The sequence below is a fragment of the Myiozetetes cayanensis genome, unplaced genomic scaffold (genome assembly GCF_022539395.1).
Source record: "Myiozetetes cayanensis isolate MyiCay16 unplaced genomic scaffold, myiCay2020 scf7, whole genome shotgun sequence".
Lineage (NCBI taxonomy): Eukaryota > Metazoa > Chordata > Aves > Passeriformes > Tyrannidae > Myiozetetes > Myiozetetes cayanensis.
Genome location: NW_026087964.1, coordinates 31,565,695 through 31,580,596, shown reverse-complemented (window position 1 = coordinate 31,580,596; position 14,902 = coordinate 31,565,695). Strand labels below are relative to the sequence as shown.

Genomic DNA, 14,902 nt, shown 5'->3' with positions numbered 1-14,902 from the left:
AATTTTAGGTTTTATCACAGAGTTGTTCTGTAGGTCACAAAGTACATCTAGTGGCCACCTAGTCCAATATCCAACTCAAAGCAGGAATAATGTCATCAGGATGGCTAGGACGTGTCGAGTCTTGAACAGCCCCAGAATGGATTCCACTACCTCTCTGGGCAACCTATCGCCGTATTTAACCATCATCATGGTAATTCCACACATTCCCCTCTCCGTGAGCATCTAATCGAAATTTCTCATGTTTCCATTTGTATCTGTTACCTCTTGCCCTATCACTGTGCACCTCTGATGGGAATCTGAAGGCATCTTCTCTGTGTCTTCCAACGCAGCTGTTGTACATAGTAGAACGGTCTCCTCTTAGCTTTGCCTTGACCATGCTGAACAGGCCCACTTTTCTCACCCTCTCCTTGTACACCATGCTTTCTAGTACCATGATTGTCTTGTTGGCCTTTTCCTGGAGTCATTCAGTATTTGGAATTCTTCATGTACTAGGTAGCCCAGAACTAGGCATAGTACTCCAGGTGAGTCTTAAAAGTGCCAAGCATAGGGAAGGATCACTTTTTTGGATATGCATTACCTACAGTCTTAATAATACGTTCTAGGATGCAGTCAATCTACCACAGGCTTGCTAAGAGTGCTCTCTGTCATCCCTATTGTTAATGAAGACACTAAACTGCTAGGCTGCTAGCTGGACTTTGCACCACTGATCACAACTCTCTGAATCTTGGCAGTCAAACCAATTTTCCATTCAGTTTATAATCCACTTGTCCAGCCCTTTTCTCATCAGTTTTGTGATACAGAGACTGTTCCAAAGGCCTGGCTAAAATGAAGATGCACAACACCCACTGCCTTTTCCATGTCCATAGCTGTCAGTCACCTCACTACAGAGAGCACTGAAGTTGGTCAGGCATGATCTCCTCAGGCAAGAAATGACTTCTACAACTATCTGATCCACAACTTTTCCAGGGATAGAGTTAAGGCTGACTAGCCTGTATTTTCTTGCATCTTGCTTTTTGCTTGTCTTCAAGAGGGGCATGACAGCAGTTGCCTTCCAGTCATCACAAACATTTCAAAAAGGACAGGCAGCAGTCTCTCAGAGACACCTGCCAGTTCCATGAGCATCTCTGTGAACGCCTTGCACCAGAGCCATAAACTTTAATATGTCCAAGTGGGTTAAGTGATCCACTCCTCTGTCTTCTGCAGGTGCTACTCCATATTCACAGATTCTCTTAGGAAGTCTAGGGACTTAGGAGGTTCAAGGAGAAGCCTTACCAGTGGAAAAATGGCATGGAATACCGCAGCTCGCAAAGTTTTCTATTTATGTGTTGTCATGGAAAATGAAATAATAAAGTGTTTAAAAAAGCTCCCCCTTGGAAAAGGAAAAGAGTGTGTGAGGGTGTTTTTGGTGTTGGTATTTTTTATTTTTTATTTTTTATTTATTTATTTGATTTATTTATCTATGAGCTTTGTGAAGATGTTGAGTAGAAGCCCAGGCATGTGCTACTGGAAGATAAGAAAAATGAGGCAAAAAAGGAGACTGGAATGAACAGATAATGTTCTGACACTATTTTGATAGATATTCCTTATCTGGGATGCTATTATCATGGAAGTAGTAGAATTACAGAGCTGAACTGCTTTTCTTAGGGTCATTTTATGTGTTAAGGGTGGGATATTACTGAGCAGAGAAGCCAGAGAAAGTCTTATGAAAAAAATTAATCTAAGACTTAAAATGAGATACAGATGTTAACATAGTCTTCTCACCAGCGATAGCTGATATTTCTCATTGCTTTCGTATGCCAAAGAGAAAACTATCCTTAAACAAGGCCTTGTTTAAGCAGTGCATTTTTTTTAGGCTTATCTTCCCATGTTAAAATTTTCTTAGTCAGTGGACTGTATTTTTTTGCTGATAATCCTGTAGAAGTATACAATGCATATTAAGATTTGTGGAAAATTCTAGTCCCTGATGTCGATCCTACTGTTAAAGAAAGCAAATTAAGCTTGTATAGGTTAGAGAGGACCAAGTGTTGAGAAGGAAAAAAGAAGGATGCAACTGAGCTGAAGTAGCAGAGAAACTGAAAAATACAGGTAAAAAAGCACATAAAGTCATTTGTTGATGAACATGTAGTTCATTAATTTATTCAAGAGGAGCCAGATCGATGCCAGTTTCTATGACAGGGTAAAGGAACACCAGACAATGTGACACTCACTATTAAGCCCAGTTTGTTAGGAGAATCAAGTGAGGGATAGGACATGTCATCTGGGTCTTTGTGCACATGTGCAAACATGTGATTAACTGAGACCTCCCTCTGTTATCTTTCCTGTGAGATGGCACAGGTGAACCTGGGCAAAGGAGATACTTGCTCTGAGTGGTCTTTTAGATTCATCTGGTTTTGTCATCTGTGTTCTTTCCTATAAGCAAAATACTTCCTATAATCTAATGAATATACCTCTCTATTTAAAGAGCTTGACCCAACAATCTAATGTAGATGTCCCAAAGCAGGAACATCCATTTTGAAAATCAGTTGTATTTAAAAACATAACAGACTACATTTTCTTTTTTGAACATACAGAGAAAATATAAGAATCCATTCTGTTCATGAAAAATAGTGCAAAGTAAACAGGTAAAAATGCTTTTAAAAGAAATCTTAACTGAAAAATCAGAGGAAGTAGTGGGACAAATCCACATACAATCCTACAAAACCTTAAAAATTAAACATAATCAGTTAATTACATGTCTCATGTTCTGTTAGCCTCTTTATGTGAGATATTTAGTGCATAGAAAGCAGTGGAAAATTCAGGGGCCAGTATTGGAATCTAGGATGAGGTATGTTACAATACAATGATTTAAGTAATTTTAACAGATTAATTACACTCAAAGTCATGCCTTCTGTTAGAAAGATAAATACAAATTATCTAACTGTAAGGTTAGCTCAGGTAGAAAGAAAGAACTGTCTTTTATTTGGGTCTTGGTTTTATGCAAAGACTATTCTCTGTATGATTAATAAAGCCAGAAAATATGCCTGCATGCATATTTTCTTTAGAAAAGAATTATGTTAACTCTTTCCCACAGTATATGGTGGGGGAGGAGTGTGATTCTGTAAAAATAAACAAATGCTTACATGATGTATAGTAACATCATAATTTGAGAACTTAAAGATAATGAAATTTTAAAACTTCAGAAAGGAGCTGACAGTAAGACCTGAAGAAATAGCCAAAGAATTGTAGATAGTTCTCTTAACTAAATATCCACGAGGGATCTGAAATAGTCAAACTGTTCTTTCTAAGCATCTATAAGAGATGGTGAGATTAAACAGATAGAATATATTTGTAGGGAACAAGTCAGTCCTATCTCTTTAAAAATTGCAGCAAGCCTTAAGGCTTAGAAGAGATATGACATAACATTAGTAAACTGCAGTTTTGATAATCTTGACTTTCTTTTAAGCAAGCTACGTAACTGTGGTCTAGATAAGATTAGTCTAAAGTTAGTATAGAAGTTTTTTGTATTATAAAGATTTCATATTTTATTCTCAGTCACTCTTTCCCAAAGTAAACGTTGGGGGAAGAGTGTGATTCTGTAAAAGTGTATGCTGGTTGTAATGTTATTCCATAGCGTTGTTGGTAGTTTTGGAAATAGAGTAGATGCTAATCTTGCTGAAGAAGACAGCAATAAATAATCACAATAAATTTTGATTTATTTAAATAATAAAATAAATAATTACAATAATTTACAGAAACACAATAATCACAATAAATTGCAGAAACAATAGAAAATAATAGACATATACTTTGGTAAGAACAAACACAGTCATTAATAATTAACTTAAATATTAACTGCACAAGTACAAGAGAGAAAATTCCCTCTAACTCTTCAGGGAAGAATATGGGGACAGTACATTTACCCTGCCATCCTGTTAAATGTGTAGTTGGCTCCAGATTTTTTTGTTTTCTTGCGCAAATGTTTCCCCTTCTTTCATTTCAGCAGCAGCAGAGCTCTAGCAGTGTTAAAATGCCTGGCAGACATCTTTTGGCAAATCTTTTAAAAAATCATGACCCTTTATGAATGTGAAGCGTAACACACTAATTTCTAACTGTTTACTGGGTTGGTAGTCTGTGACAAAGGCACAAGGGATAGAATATATGATACTGCTGAAACAATACCAGATCGATCTCTACAGATCTTTAGGAGCATAATGTGAAAGTATGCAGTGAAACAAATTGCAGGCTCAAGTTGTCTAAGTTTTCTAAAAGGACAAACAGTATAATGTACCTGGTTATTGACAGTTCATTACATGAAATTAAATATTAAAAGCAACAAAAGAAGACTTACGAGCAGGTTTAATTAACCTAAGAAATGGGAAGAATGAGTATAAGAATATTATAAAATTTTTGATAAAGGAGACCAGTGTAAACTGTTAGCTATCTATAACAAGAAGTAGCAGGGTTTAAAGGTCCAAGAAAAGTAAGAATGGTTAACTCCTGGGGTAGATTTTTTTTTTTTGTTTGGAGGGTTGTCCAGCTTTGACTTCAGTTACATAAAGAGAGATTGAACTGGCCTTTTTCAGTACTAGTTTAGATGTGAAGATACAGCTGAACCCTGCCCTCTATAAGAAATATCAAGACATATAAACAAGCCCTATTTGTGCCTTATTCCTATCTCTTCCACCTTCTGTAGAATTCTGCCAAGCATCTAAATAGAAATTGAAGAAATAGAAACTGCTTCTTCTGTTTCTATTGAAAGACAAAAATTATGAATTAACTCTACTGTTAAAATAAACAAGACTGTTTATTTCATGTATTTTATATTCTACAGTTGCTGAATGGAGACCTGGTTGTGCTGTTTTGGAAGGCTGGACCAGTTTGCTCTGTGGTCATTATGATTCTCCTCTCAGGCTACCAGATGGCTGTTTAGGTGTAATGATAACAGCTGTTTGATTCTACTTGCCAGCCTTGAGATTGAAGGACTCTGAAATCACTTGGGTACTACAGGATTAAAGGAAGACCAAATTTAAACTTTTTTCTACTGTAATTGCATGTTGATGAATGATAGTATTGACTTTGCAGTAAATTATTCCTCAATATATTCTTATTTTTTAATTTCTAATAATTTGGTTTGTGTTATTTTCTGTATTTTGTTGTACTTACTCTGTACTGGTTATTTCCTAGGTGTATCTACAGAAAGACAGAAGATTAATCACAGGAACAGAACACACTCTGGATTTTCCTCTGCTGTACAGACTACACTGGTTGGAGTATTAAATCCTTTTGCAACACCACCTTCCTGTAAGTAGGCTCAATCTGTGTGAAACATACTGTATAAAATTTTGTTTGGTTTCTGTGTAATTCACTACTCTTCAGGGAAAATGGTAAATTTAGTATTCTACCAGAGATGCACTGAGATATATTTATATGCACATATAAGAAGGAAGAGTGTGAAGGCTTAAAGCATATTCTTATGTTACTCCATTGTCTTTTCTGAAATCAGATCAAGAAAGGAAACTCATGAGTGACAGGCACTACTAGCCAGTTTTCAGAAGTGATAACTGTGTACACCACAGGAGATGCAACAATGAATTTGTAAGGCAAGAGAAGCAAGAAATAGAGTTGTAACGTTAAGGGGCTATAGGGGTAGCTGTATTTACTTTGTTCTTACCAACTTCTCTCTATATCACTAAGGTGAACAACTAATAATCTCTTCTAGCTAGAGATACACAACATGAACCCTAACAGAAACAGCATAAACATTGTCTGTGGCTGCTCCTTGTTATGCACCTCACAGTTAATATCAAGCGACATAAAAAGATAGTTCTGAAAAGGACAGAGTCTAAGAATATGTTGTGATTAGTAAATATCAAATATTATTTTAAATTGGATTTTATCACATTAGTACAATCTGAGATATAAATCTCCTTACTGTTATGGGATTGAATGGATATTTTGAGATATTTTGAATTCATAAAGTATTCAGGTTTATAAAGTAAAGTTTTTTATTTGCAACAGGTATTTGGGTTGGTAAAACAGTTTTTTTGATTCAGGGTTATAAATTTTACATACAGAGTAACACCCTGAAAGTATCATGATCAATTAACTTAAAAAAAAAAAAAAAGAGAGAGAGAATGTTGTATTGGTTTATTAGATACACTGTCATTTTATGTGGATAAAATGTGTAGACATGCAAATTCTCCTAGATGATAAAAACACATGATGTTTATTAGGGGATGATATACCTGTATTCTTTAGAGGTTTGACTCCTTGAAACTCAGATGTTAATGTTGATTGGAATATTCAGTACAAAGGAACTAAAATAATATGGGTCCAAAATTCTGAAATGAAAATTTCTGTTGTATTGAGCATTTAACTTGCCAGGGTTAAACATAGCTGTGTAATTTCTGCACTTTATTTTCTGTCATACCATAATATATTTGCATGTACTGAAGCAGCTCTTTAATATGCAGTAATATTGTAAGTTGTTTTATTTTGCACCTAAAGTTGACTTTTTTTTTTTAAAGGATCTAGGGAATCTAGCTTGCCATCTGTTGCTTAAATCTCTGTACATCCCTACTGCATGGAATAGATAGCCTTTTTAGCCTAGCTTCATATTTTGGAAATAGGAAGTCATGCCTATGAGATAAGGCAGTGTAAGGTTACGTTAGTGCTTGTTTGTTTATGTCTGCACTCATTATATTTGAACCTTCTGCAAGGGCTGGCATTTTGGAAGCCAGAAAGGTCTCAATACTGTGTTTTTAAAACTTATGGAACATTATGGCTGAGCAGAGGGGAGGGAGTTGTGTACTGAGTGACTGTCTGTAGTGTAAGCCTAAGCTATATTAGACAGGTGAGTAAAAAATTATAACTATCTCTGTTATGGCACAAACTTCCATCAGAGCTCAACGCTTTCTTACATACTAAAAACACTCAACTGCAAGTTGTAGATTTGTCAGAAACAAAGTATGATATTTTCTCATACTGTGTGAAAATTCTTGCTTCCAATGGCTACAATGAGCAGTTTGTAAACCTTTTCAGCTTGGATAATCAAAACCCAATGCCCCAGAGGAATGCTGATGTATTTATAATCACATGGAGATGCAGCTCTGTAATAATGCCTGAGTGCAGTCAAGTGAATGAAGTGTTTGCTTCTTGTTCTCAGCTTTCTGTTTGGTGTTTTAGATATGTTTGTAATACTTCAGTGTGCTTTTAATGGCAGAGCTGTTTTTCAGTGGTAAGCATTTGTGTATAAAATAATTGAAGTTCCTACAATAAACCACGGTTCAACTTACTTGAAAATGTAAATTGGCTCATTTATGAGTCACTTGTGCGTGACTGGTAGTCATGATAAGTTAGGAAGTATACAGTAATTGACATATAATAATATTGAAACAGATTGTCCAATACATTTATTTCTTGGACAAAAACCGATCAATTTTAATTTGTCAAATTCTATACTGCTTTCTCGAGGAAGTGAAAATATATTTATTAAAACAGCAGTGACTGTGAAGTCTGGTGTGTTAAAATTTGATAATTTCGTTTATCAAAGCAGATCATGAGACTAACTCAAGAGTAATTGTTAAATTTAAAACTCAAGGTAGTGGGGACACAAAAAAGGCTTTATGATGAGTTTTTGTCAATCTGTATAATTTTTCAGTTAAGCAGTCATAAATCAAGGAATACTGTATTTTTTTGAGGCTCATTAAAGAGACATTATACATTAGAATAGTGAGGCAGTCAGCATAATGAAATGATGAATGCCTATAACTATCTGTATGTAAATGATGTGAGACACATTTGCTGGTGCTACAGAGGAGAATGGCAATCTATTTGACAGTTCCCTGTAGGTGCTACTTCTGGATACAACTGACAGATGTTAAATGTAAACCTCTTCAACAGAAAGCACTTATTAGCACTCAGTGGGGAAAAAAATGGCAATATAGAATAAGACAAATAGCAGATAATGCCATTTAAATATCTTTGTTCTTGCAGAGCTTTATTGCCAATGTGTTAAAGTCTGGAAGGTTGTCATTTTGTTTGGTTTTTATTGATAAAGAGAAGGTAGGTAAGAGAACATTTTTGAATTTAGAAAATTGTATTTTAAAACATGTAAGAAAATTCTCTCAGTATTATATCTTGATGGGAATTGTATATATGTGCCCTTTCATCATGTTATTTAGTTAATATCAATACTTTTTAGGACATCCTATGTTTTTATTTCTAGAGTATTTGTCTCAGTCCTAACCTGAGATGCCACTCTTGGAAGTATAAAATATTAATCTGTGTGATATTCACATTTTAATAATAATACAACTCTTCAATTGAGATCAGCATTAAAGTAGTTCAGGAGACTATCAAAACCACTTGATTTATTTCTTACTTATCCTACTTTGTAATAGATTAGCTTAGAGATTTATATTTCTTTAAAATATGAATCTAGGCACATAAATTGATTTTTCAAGTTGTCAAATCTTACTTTAAAGGTTTTTCTTTTTTGAGATACCCTGCCCTTAATGAAAATTTTTTTCTATCTGCCAGCCAAGCTGCTGCTTGAAAGGGTAGAGATTAAACCAGCACTAAGAGTGATGCAACGTCTACATGTTTAGATTCCGTATGGCGTTATGTCTTTTACTATTATGAAATCTGTGACACTGTGTGTGCTTTTTCTTTGTTATCTTTCGTCAACTGTTTAACACTACCTTGTGTTGCTTGCACTAATTCTCTTCGGAATTTAGTGTTTCACTGCACCACTACAGATTTGTAATCCTCTTTCATAGTGTTAAATTATCAGCCACATATGCACTGTGTCTGACTTAGTGGACATATTTATTGTTCCCTGGCTACTGTGCTTGCTAATTCGTTTCTTTATTGCTTTGCCTTGAATTAGGGAATACTCACCCTCTCTTCCCTGAATTCTTAAAGGAATAGCTAAAGTTCATTCCCTTGTAATTTTTGGTCTCAGTTCCCATTGTCACAATTCAAATCTAGATTTTTTTGTTTATGTAGATCCTGATGTATGTTCCTGTAGAACAGCTGAGTTTCAAGAGTGTAGAATGTGAATGTCATCTCAGTGGGGAAAAAGGAGTAAATACATTTTATGAGAGAATTTAAGCGATAACCCATAACTGTAATGGACTTCTTGCATAGCCAGACTTTGGAAGAAAGGAGGAGTTCATAAGTCTGGTAAATGTACTCTGATCCTATTAACCTACCCTCATTAAATGATGGTCTTAAAACTATTGATCAATTTTATCTCTTTTTCTTAGCAACACAATAGAGTTGCAAACAAGAGGTTTGCATTAGATAGAAGAGCTTTCTGTGCATTTTCTGGCTTAAGATTTTCTCCCTTTGCTTCCTTTCCTTCTGTTCTCAACTGTGCTAACTAACTCTCTTATGTTGGATGCCACAAGTATTTTCAAAACCATCTTGCCTGTCTGGTCAAGACAGTCCCTGAAATGTTTTGAAAAAAGTGAAGACATCTAACCTTTACATGACAGAGAACAAAATTAGGCCATGTGCTATATCTTAAAAACAAACAAACAAAAAGCCAGCAGCATGTGTGCTATAGAAGCCTCCTACAATATGTCTGGTTTGAACATTTCATACCCAAAAATAGAAGAATCAAATTTTATCATTTAGAACTTCCATGGTCCCAAACAGATCAGAGATTACTGCATCTGAAATTAAGTTCTGTTTGTTCCTGTGAGATCAATCCTATATGATCATATATGTTCTTTTATGATGCTCTATAAGTCACTAGAAATGAGTCTTTTACTGGCATTGCTGATGACTGCACTTAATGAATGAGTCAATGTTTACAAGTTATTCACTAGTTTTAAGAATACACTTAATATGGATATATAACTATATGGACTATATACATACAGTGTCTAAGCATACACTAAGTAAACACAGTATATGTATATATATAGTCTAAATATGCACTATTCAAATAAATATTTAATGCATTTTTATTTTTAGGAAAAGAACTCCAGGTTAATAATTTACAATATAATGTAATTGCTTCCAGTAGTTTGAAAAAATTGCTTTGAAATGTCTCACCAAACTTTTTAAACTAATAATAAAGCATACCAAAACATAAATGTTTCATTTTCTCATTACTTCTGTTTAGTGTAAATAATAAATTTAGTACAATGACATCTATGTAAACTGGTGCAGAATGATGGATTTTTAAAAAATATGTCAAATCACCAAGGAAAATCCATCCTAATGAAACCTAAATTGAAAATACATGTATATGTTATGTTGAGAGTTTTATTACACTGTCATTACGTTTTAAAATCAATTTTGTTCTCATGTGTACTGGAGTACTTGAGTAATTTTTAACTAAGCTAAACATCAGATATTACTAGTATTAGTTCTTTATATATCAGTTAAATCTGATTGGTAGTCTAAAAACAATTATAATTCAAGTGTAATGTCTTTGTCAATTATATTTATCTGAATTTATGACTTTATTAATTGTAAAATAATTGAAATCTCCTGGATATTGTTTCTCTTTTACTCAAATCCCTTTGCAGAATGTAATAAGGAAATGCTATCATGCTTATCCAACTATTTCAGCTATTTTCTTTTTAGAACTGAATTATGTGTTTAAATGATATTGAATGGCAGTTGTATGAGCTGAGATCTGCTGTGTAAGTGTGCCAGGAGAGTACAAAATTAAAATATAAACCCATGACATAATGATGTTTCATTAATATCTATTTCAAGTAATCTAACAGTTAAAACATTTGTATTTTGTGATTAATTCTAGTGGTAATATTTTTACACAAGTAATATTTTAGGTTAACCAAACTTCTTGCAAACAAAATGGCTTTGGACTTGTCAAATATGAAAAGCAGAGAAGTCTTATGGGCCCAGTCCAGGAGGCTTGGCTTCTTTTCAGCTTTTACAGAAAACATTTGGAATTTTACTTGTAAAAAGGAATTCTGACTGCACCAAAAACTCAATCTTCACAAGGGTGTCAAAATTAAGAATATTAGTTCTCATCTGGGAAAAGTATGAGGGAAAGGAAAGCATATATTTAGACAACCTTTTACATTGGATAACTTGTGTTTATTTAGTTGTTTGTATTAAATGTTGCTACAGTCCACAAATACAAATCTATGTATGTATAAGGTTATGCATAGTGTCTTTGTTGAGGTTTTAAAATCTAGTTTTTATGTTAGACTGAAAAAAGTCACAAACATAACTCAGCAAAAGATCCCAGTCACACAGTGCCATCCACCTGAAGTGGGGCCCAACATTTACATGTCAGTCTAGAAACTTCTAGTTCTTCTTGAATAGAAAACTGAAAATTGTTCTTCAGTCCTTCCAACATAAAAGCATAGTTTTATGGTAACAATGAAACGAGACGTGGAAGGATTGTTTGCTTCACTGATGCATTCAAAATTTGATAGCCCAGCAGCAGAAGCCACTAGGTTGTCATTGTCTCACATTTGTCAGTCTGTGCTTTGTCTTTTTAATAATGAGGACACAGTTTTAGAACATCACTGCCAAGAGATGAAAGTTAAGGCAAGACTACGAAAAGTATGTATATGGAAATGAGTGACAGTTTTATCTTAAGACTTTTCAAGATTTTAAGAATAGAGTGTATATTTAAGCAGTCTCAAAAGATTCCTTTGTTTTTCTGCTTTGAGATGTAGAAGAATTTTTACCATAAAAATGAAGTAGAAAGACATAAAGATTTATGGCTGGTATTGAAAATGCTGTGGACACAACAATTAAATTGCAACATATTCTAGGTTCCCTCTTTAACCATTGTAAAATTTTGACATTCATAACTGAGGCTGAAGGTGAAGCATTGTGGGGAAGAAAAAAACTAAAAATATAACTAAATGAAAGAAACAGTAAAGAAGAATAAACAATGGTGAGAGTATGACTTTGGACACCAGTGAAGACGATGAGATGAAAGGAAGCTTGAAAAGGAGAAAGATAATGAGAACTGTTTTTCCCATCTTAATTTTAGACACTGCCGTAACCTGAGGCCAACTGTTTGACATTGCAAAGCAGAAGCAATTATCTGTTTTACTGAAGCGATTTTCACCTGAGAGGGGTGGAAATTAGAAAAAGAAAAGATGAAAAAAACTCATGTAGGAATACTGTACTAGCAAATATGTATTTAAAGTCTAGTAAATCTGGATGAGGGGCATCATATGGTAGGAATAGCAGCAAAGCGACCATAAATATTAGTTCTCTAAAATGTCTTCAAATATAATTAATTATATCTAGATGTGTATATATTTGACATCCTTTAATATGTATCTCTATACTTATCCAGTTTTGTACTTTTGTATGCACACATCTTTAGTAACTGTGCTTCATTACTTACCTTCATTTTCTGGTGAACTTTTTCTGCCAAAACTTTAGTAAAGTTTTTCACTTCACAGTTGCATTTTATCATTGTATTTGAGCAGTAAACTTGTAATAGGCCCACTGCAGTGTAAGTGCTTCCACAGTAGCCTGAAATACCTCACGTTTTCTCCCTCTTGTCAATTGCATCAGACCAAGCTAGATTTAATAAATACATAGTCTTTTAGTTTTTTGAAATTAGTTTGGGAGGTAGACAAGGACAGAAAAAAAAGAGCTTAGATTAAAATAAAAAATATAACATTTTAATTTCTGATATGAATGAAATTGACCCTTTTCTGCTTCTTACTACATGGAAGAGTTTACCTAAACTCTTTAAGGAAAAGTAGTGTTAGATTCACAAGATTCTGGAGTGGGTGTTTGACCTGATCTTGCTGATGACCATTTTATTTTTGGTAAATATATTTCTATAATAATCAACTGAAGAAAAGAGGCTCCACTTCTCTTTTATGTCTGATAAGACTTAATTCTGCATTTTAGCGAGAGTAACTGTGACACTGGTACTTTTATCTGCTTTTCCTATTAAACTGTCTTTATCTCATCCCATGAGTTTTCTAGCTTTTACCCTTCTGATTCTCTCCCAGATCCTGCTGTTGGGGGACTGAGTGGATGCATGTGCCTGGTTTGCTGGCTGGGGTTAAACCACTAGAGAAGGGAAAAGGCAGTTAACATGACTGTCATTTTCATAACTCATTTTAGGACCAAACTTATTTTTTAGCTAAGTTGGAAGGATATATTGTGTCAAAGAGGCAAGATCATAATAAGGAATAACTTAAAGTCTATAGAGTAAACAAACATACAAAAGCTGTTAGGATGATGGAATTTTATGGGTATTAAGGTGGAGAAGGTGACTTTTTTTGGTATGCTCTAGGCTAAACACTAATATAAAGATGAATTTCATATGCTTGTCTGTGTATTTCTATAGATTTCAAATTAACCTCTTCGTGTTTCATGAGTAGTAAGTAATACGATCATGCAGAAAATGTTGAGGTAGTAAGTTGTGTTACTATTAACACAGCAAATAAAACCAAGAACAGTTCAACCACACAGAAATACAGAAATAATTCTGTATTTGTTTTAATTTCTTGAAGATAAAATTAAAATTTTTGAAGTTAGGTTAATTCAAACTATCACATTAAATAAAAAAATCTTTGTTACTTTTTTCTCTGTAAGTGCCTGTCACCTTCATGAAAGAGTTAGCTTCAGTCCTACAGACGTGTAGGGACATGGAAACTGAATATTTCTGATTTAGTTTTGCATTGTAGCTGTTTTTTATACATTGATGTTTCTGACACTGTATCTTTTCAAGCAATATATTTCATTTGATAGCAGCAAGATGGAGGCTGTCAGCTTGTGTTAGTGATAAGGTTTTCAATACAGAAGCTGAGCAATCCTTTTGCATAGTCCTGTATGTCTCATTAGGTGGATAATTATTACATTCATATGACTTTCTGGTGGTCTCAGCAAGGATAAACACACCCACACACACACATATATATATATATATGTATATATACATGCACTGAGATATGACAGCCATTTCGTGGGGGGGATGTTTCAATTTGACTGCATTTTTTGCCAAATCTAATTAATTCATTAGGAACTGTTCACTTGAAAATGTAAATCAAACTGATTTATATGTACCTGATTATGTAATAGTTTCTTAGAATTCAGTAGGAATGTTCTCTTGAACAGCAATCAAGTAACAGAGCTGTACAATGGATATCACATATTGGCTCATTAAGAGAGATACTAATACAACTACTCTCTACATTTGCCTTAGCACGTCCATGAAGACTTTATAAATTGTGTTAATTTACAGTGGTGTGTTTTGAGAGTCCGATCTATGTCACTTTTATTGCTTTCTCTTGATCGTTATACTTGAAAAACTGATCTTGGAGTCCCTGACAAAATTAACTATTTATAGACAGTGGTTTCTTGGTTCTTCAAAACTACTTCTTTTCTGCTCTCTTTGTTCTGAACTTTGAATTTCTGATATTTTCCAAGTTTTGAAGGATTTAAATTTCTCAAGTATTGTTATTAAATTGCCTCCAAATGCTACATGTTTTAAATTGTAACAGAAAACTTCAAACAAATGCAGAACAGTTTGAACAGGTATCAAATTTATTTAAATATAAAAAATTTACTGCAGTTGGCACTGCAAAATTCTTCAGGTAGTGCTGCCCTACTGGAATGTAAAACGTATTTTCTTTTCTGCTTGATGATTGTATGGGCAGGAAAAAGGACCAAATTAATTACTAAAATTCCCTCCAGGCCTATTTTCTATGGTTCATTTTTCATGTTCTTTTCAGGCAAGAGTATAACTATTAAATTTTAGATTTTGCAACTAAGTGGTACTTTCTGATTATAAAAATGGTTGAATGTAATATAGATGGATCAAGCATTTGAATTTTATTAAGGAATAAATGCTGTTGTAGTGAAATTTATATGATATTGATTATTACACGTAGTATATTAGTCAAATCAAAAATAACAAGTATTTTAAGGTCCTATTAGTACCTCTTAA

At 33.9% G+C, this 14,902-nt stretch overlaps 1 protein-coding gene across 1 annotated transcript in view; it reads left to right on the top strand.

The window, feature by feature from the left end:
- The window catches only part of TENM3 (teneurin transmembrane protein 3), a 1,298,714-nt gene that overhangs the window by 48,365 nt on the left and 1,235,447 nt on the right, over positions 1 to 14,902 (top strand). The window contains 1 exon segment of the mRNA XM_050338169.1: positions 5,164 to 5,280. The gene's annotated coding sequence lies outside the window, so the exon portion shown is untranslated.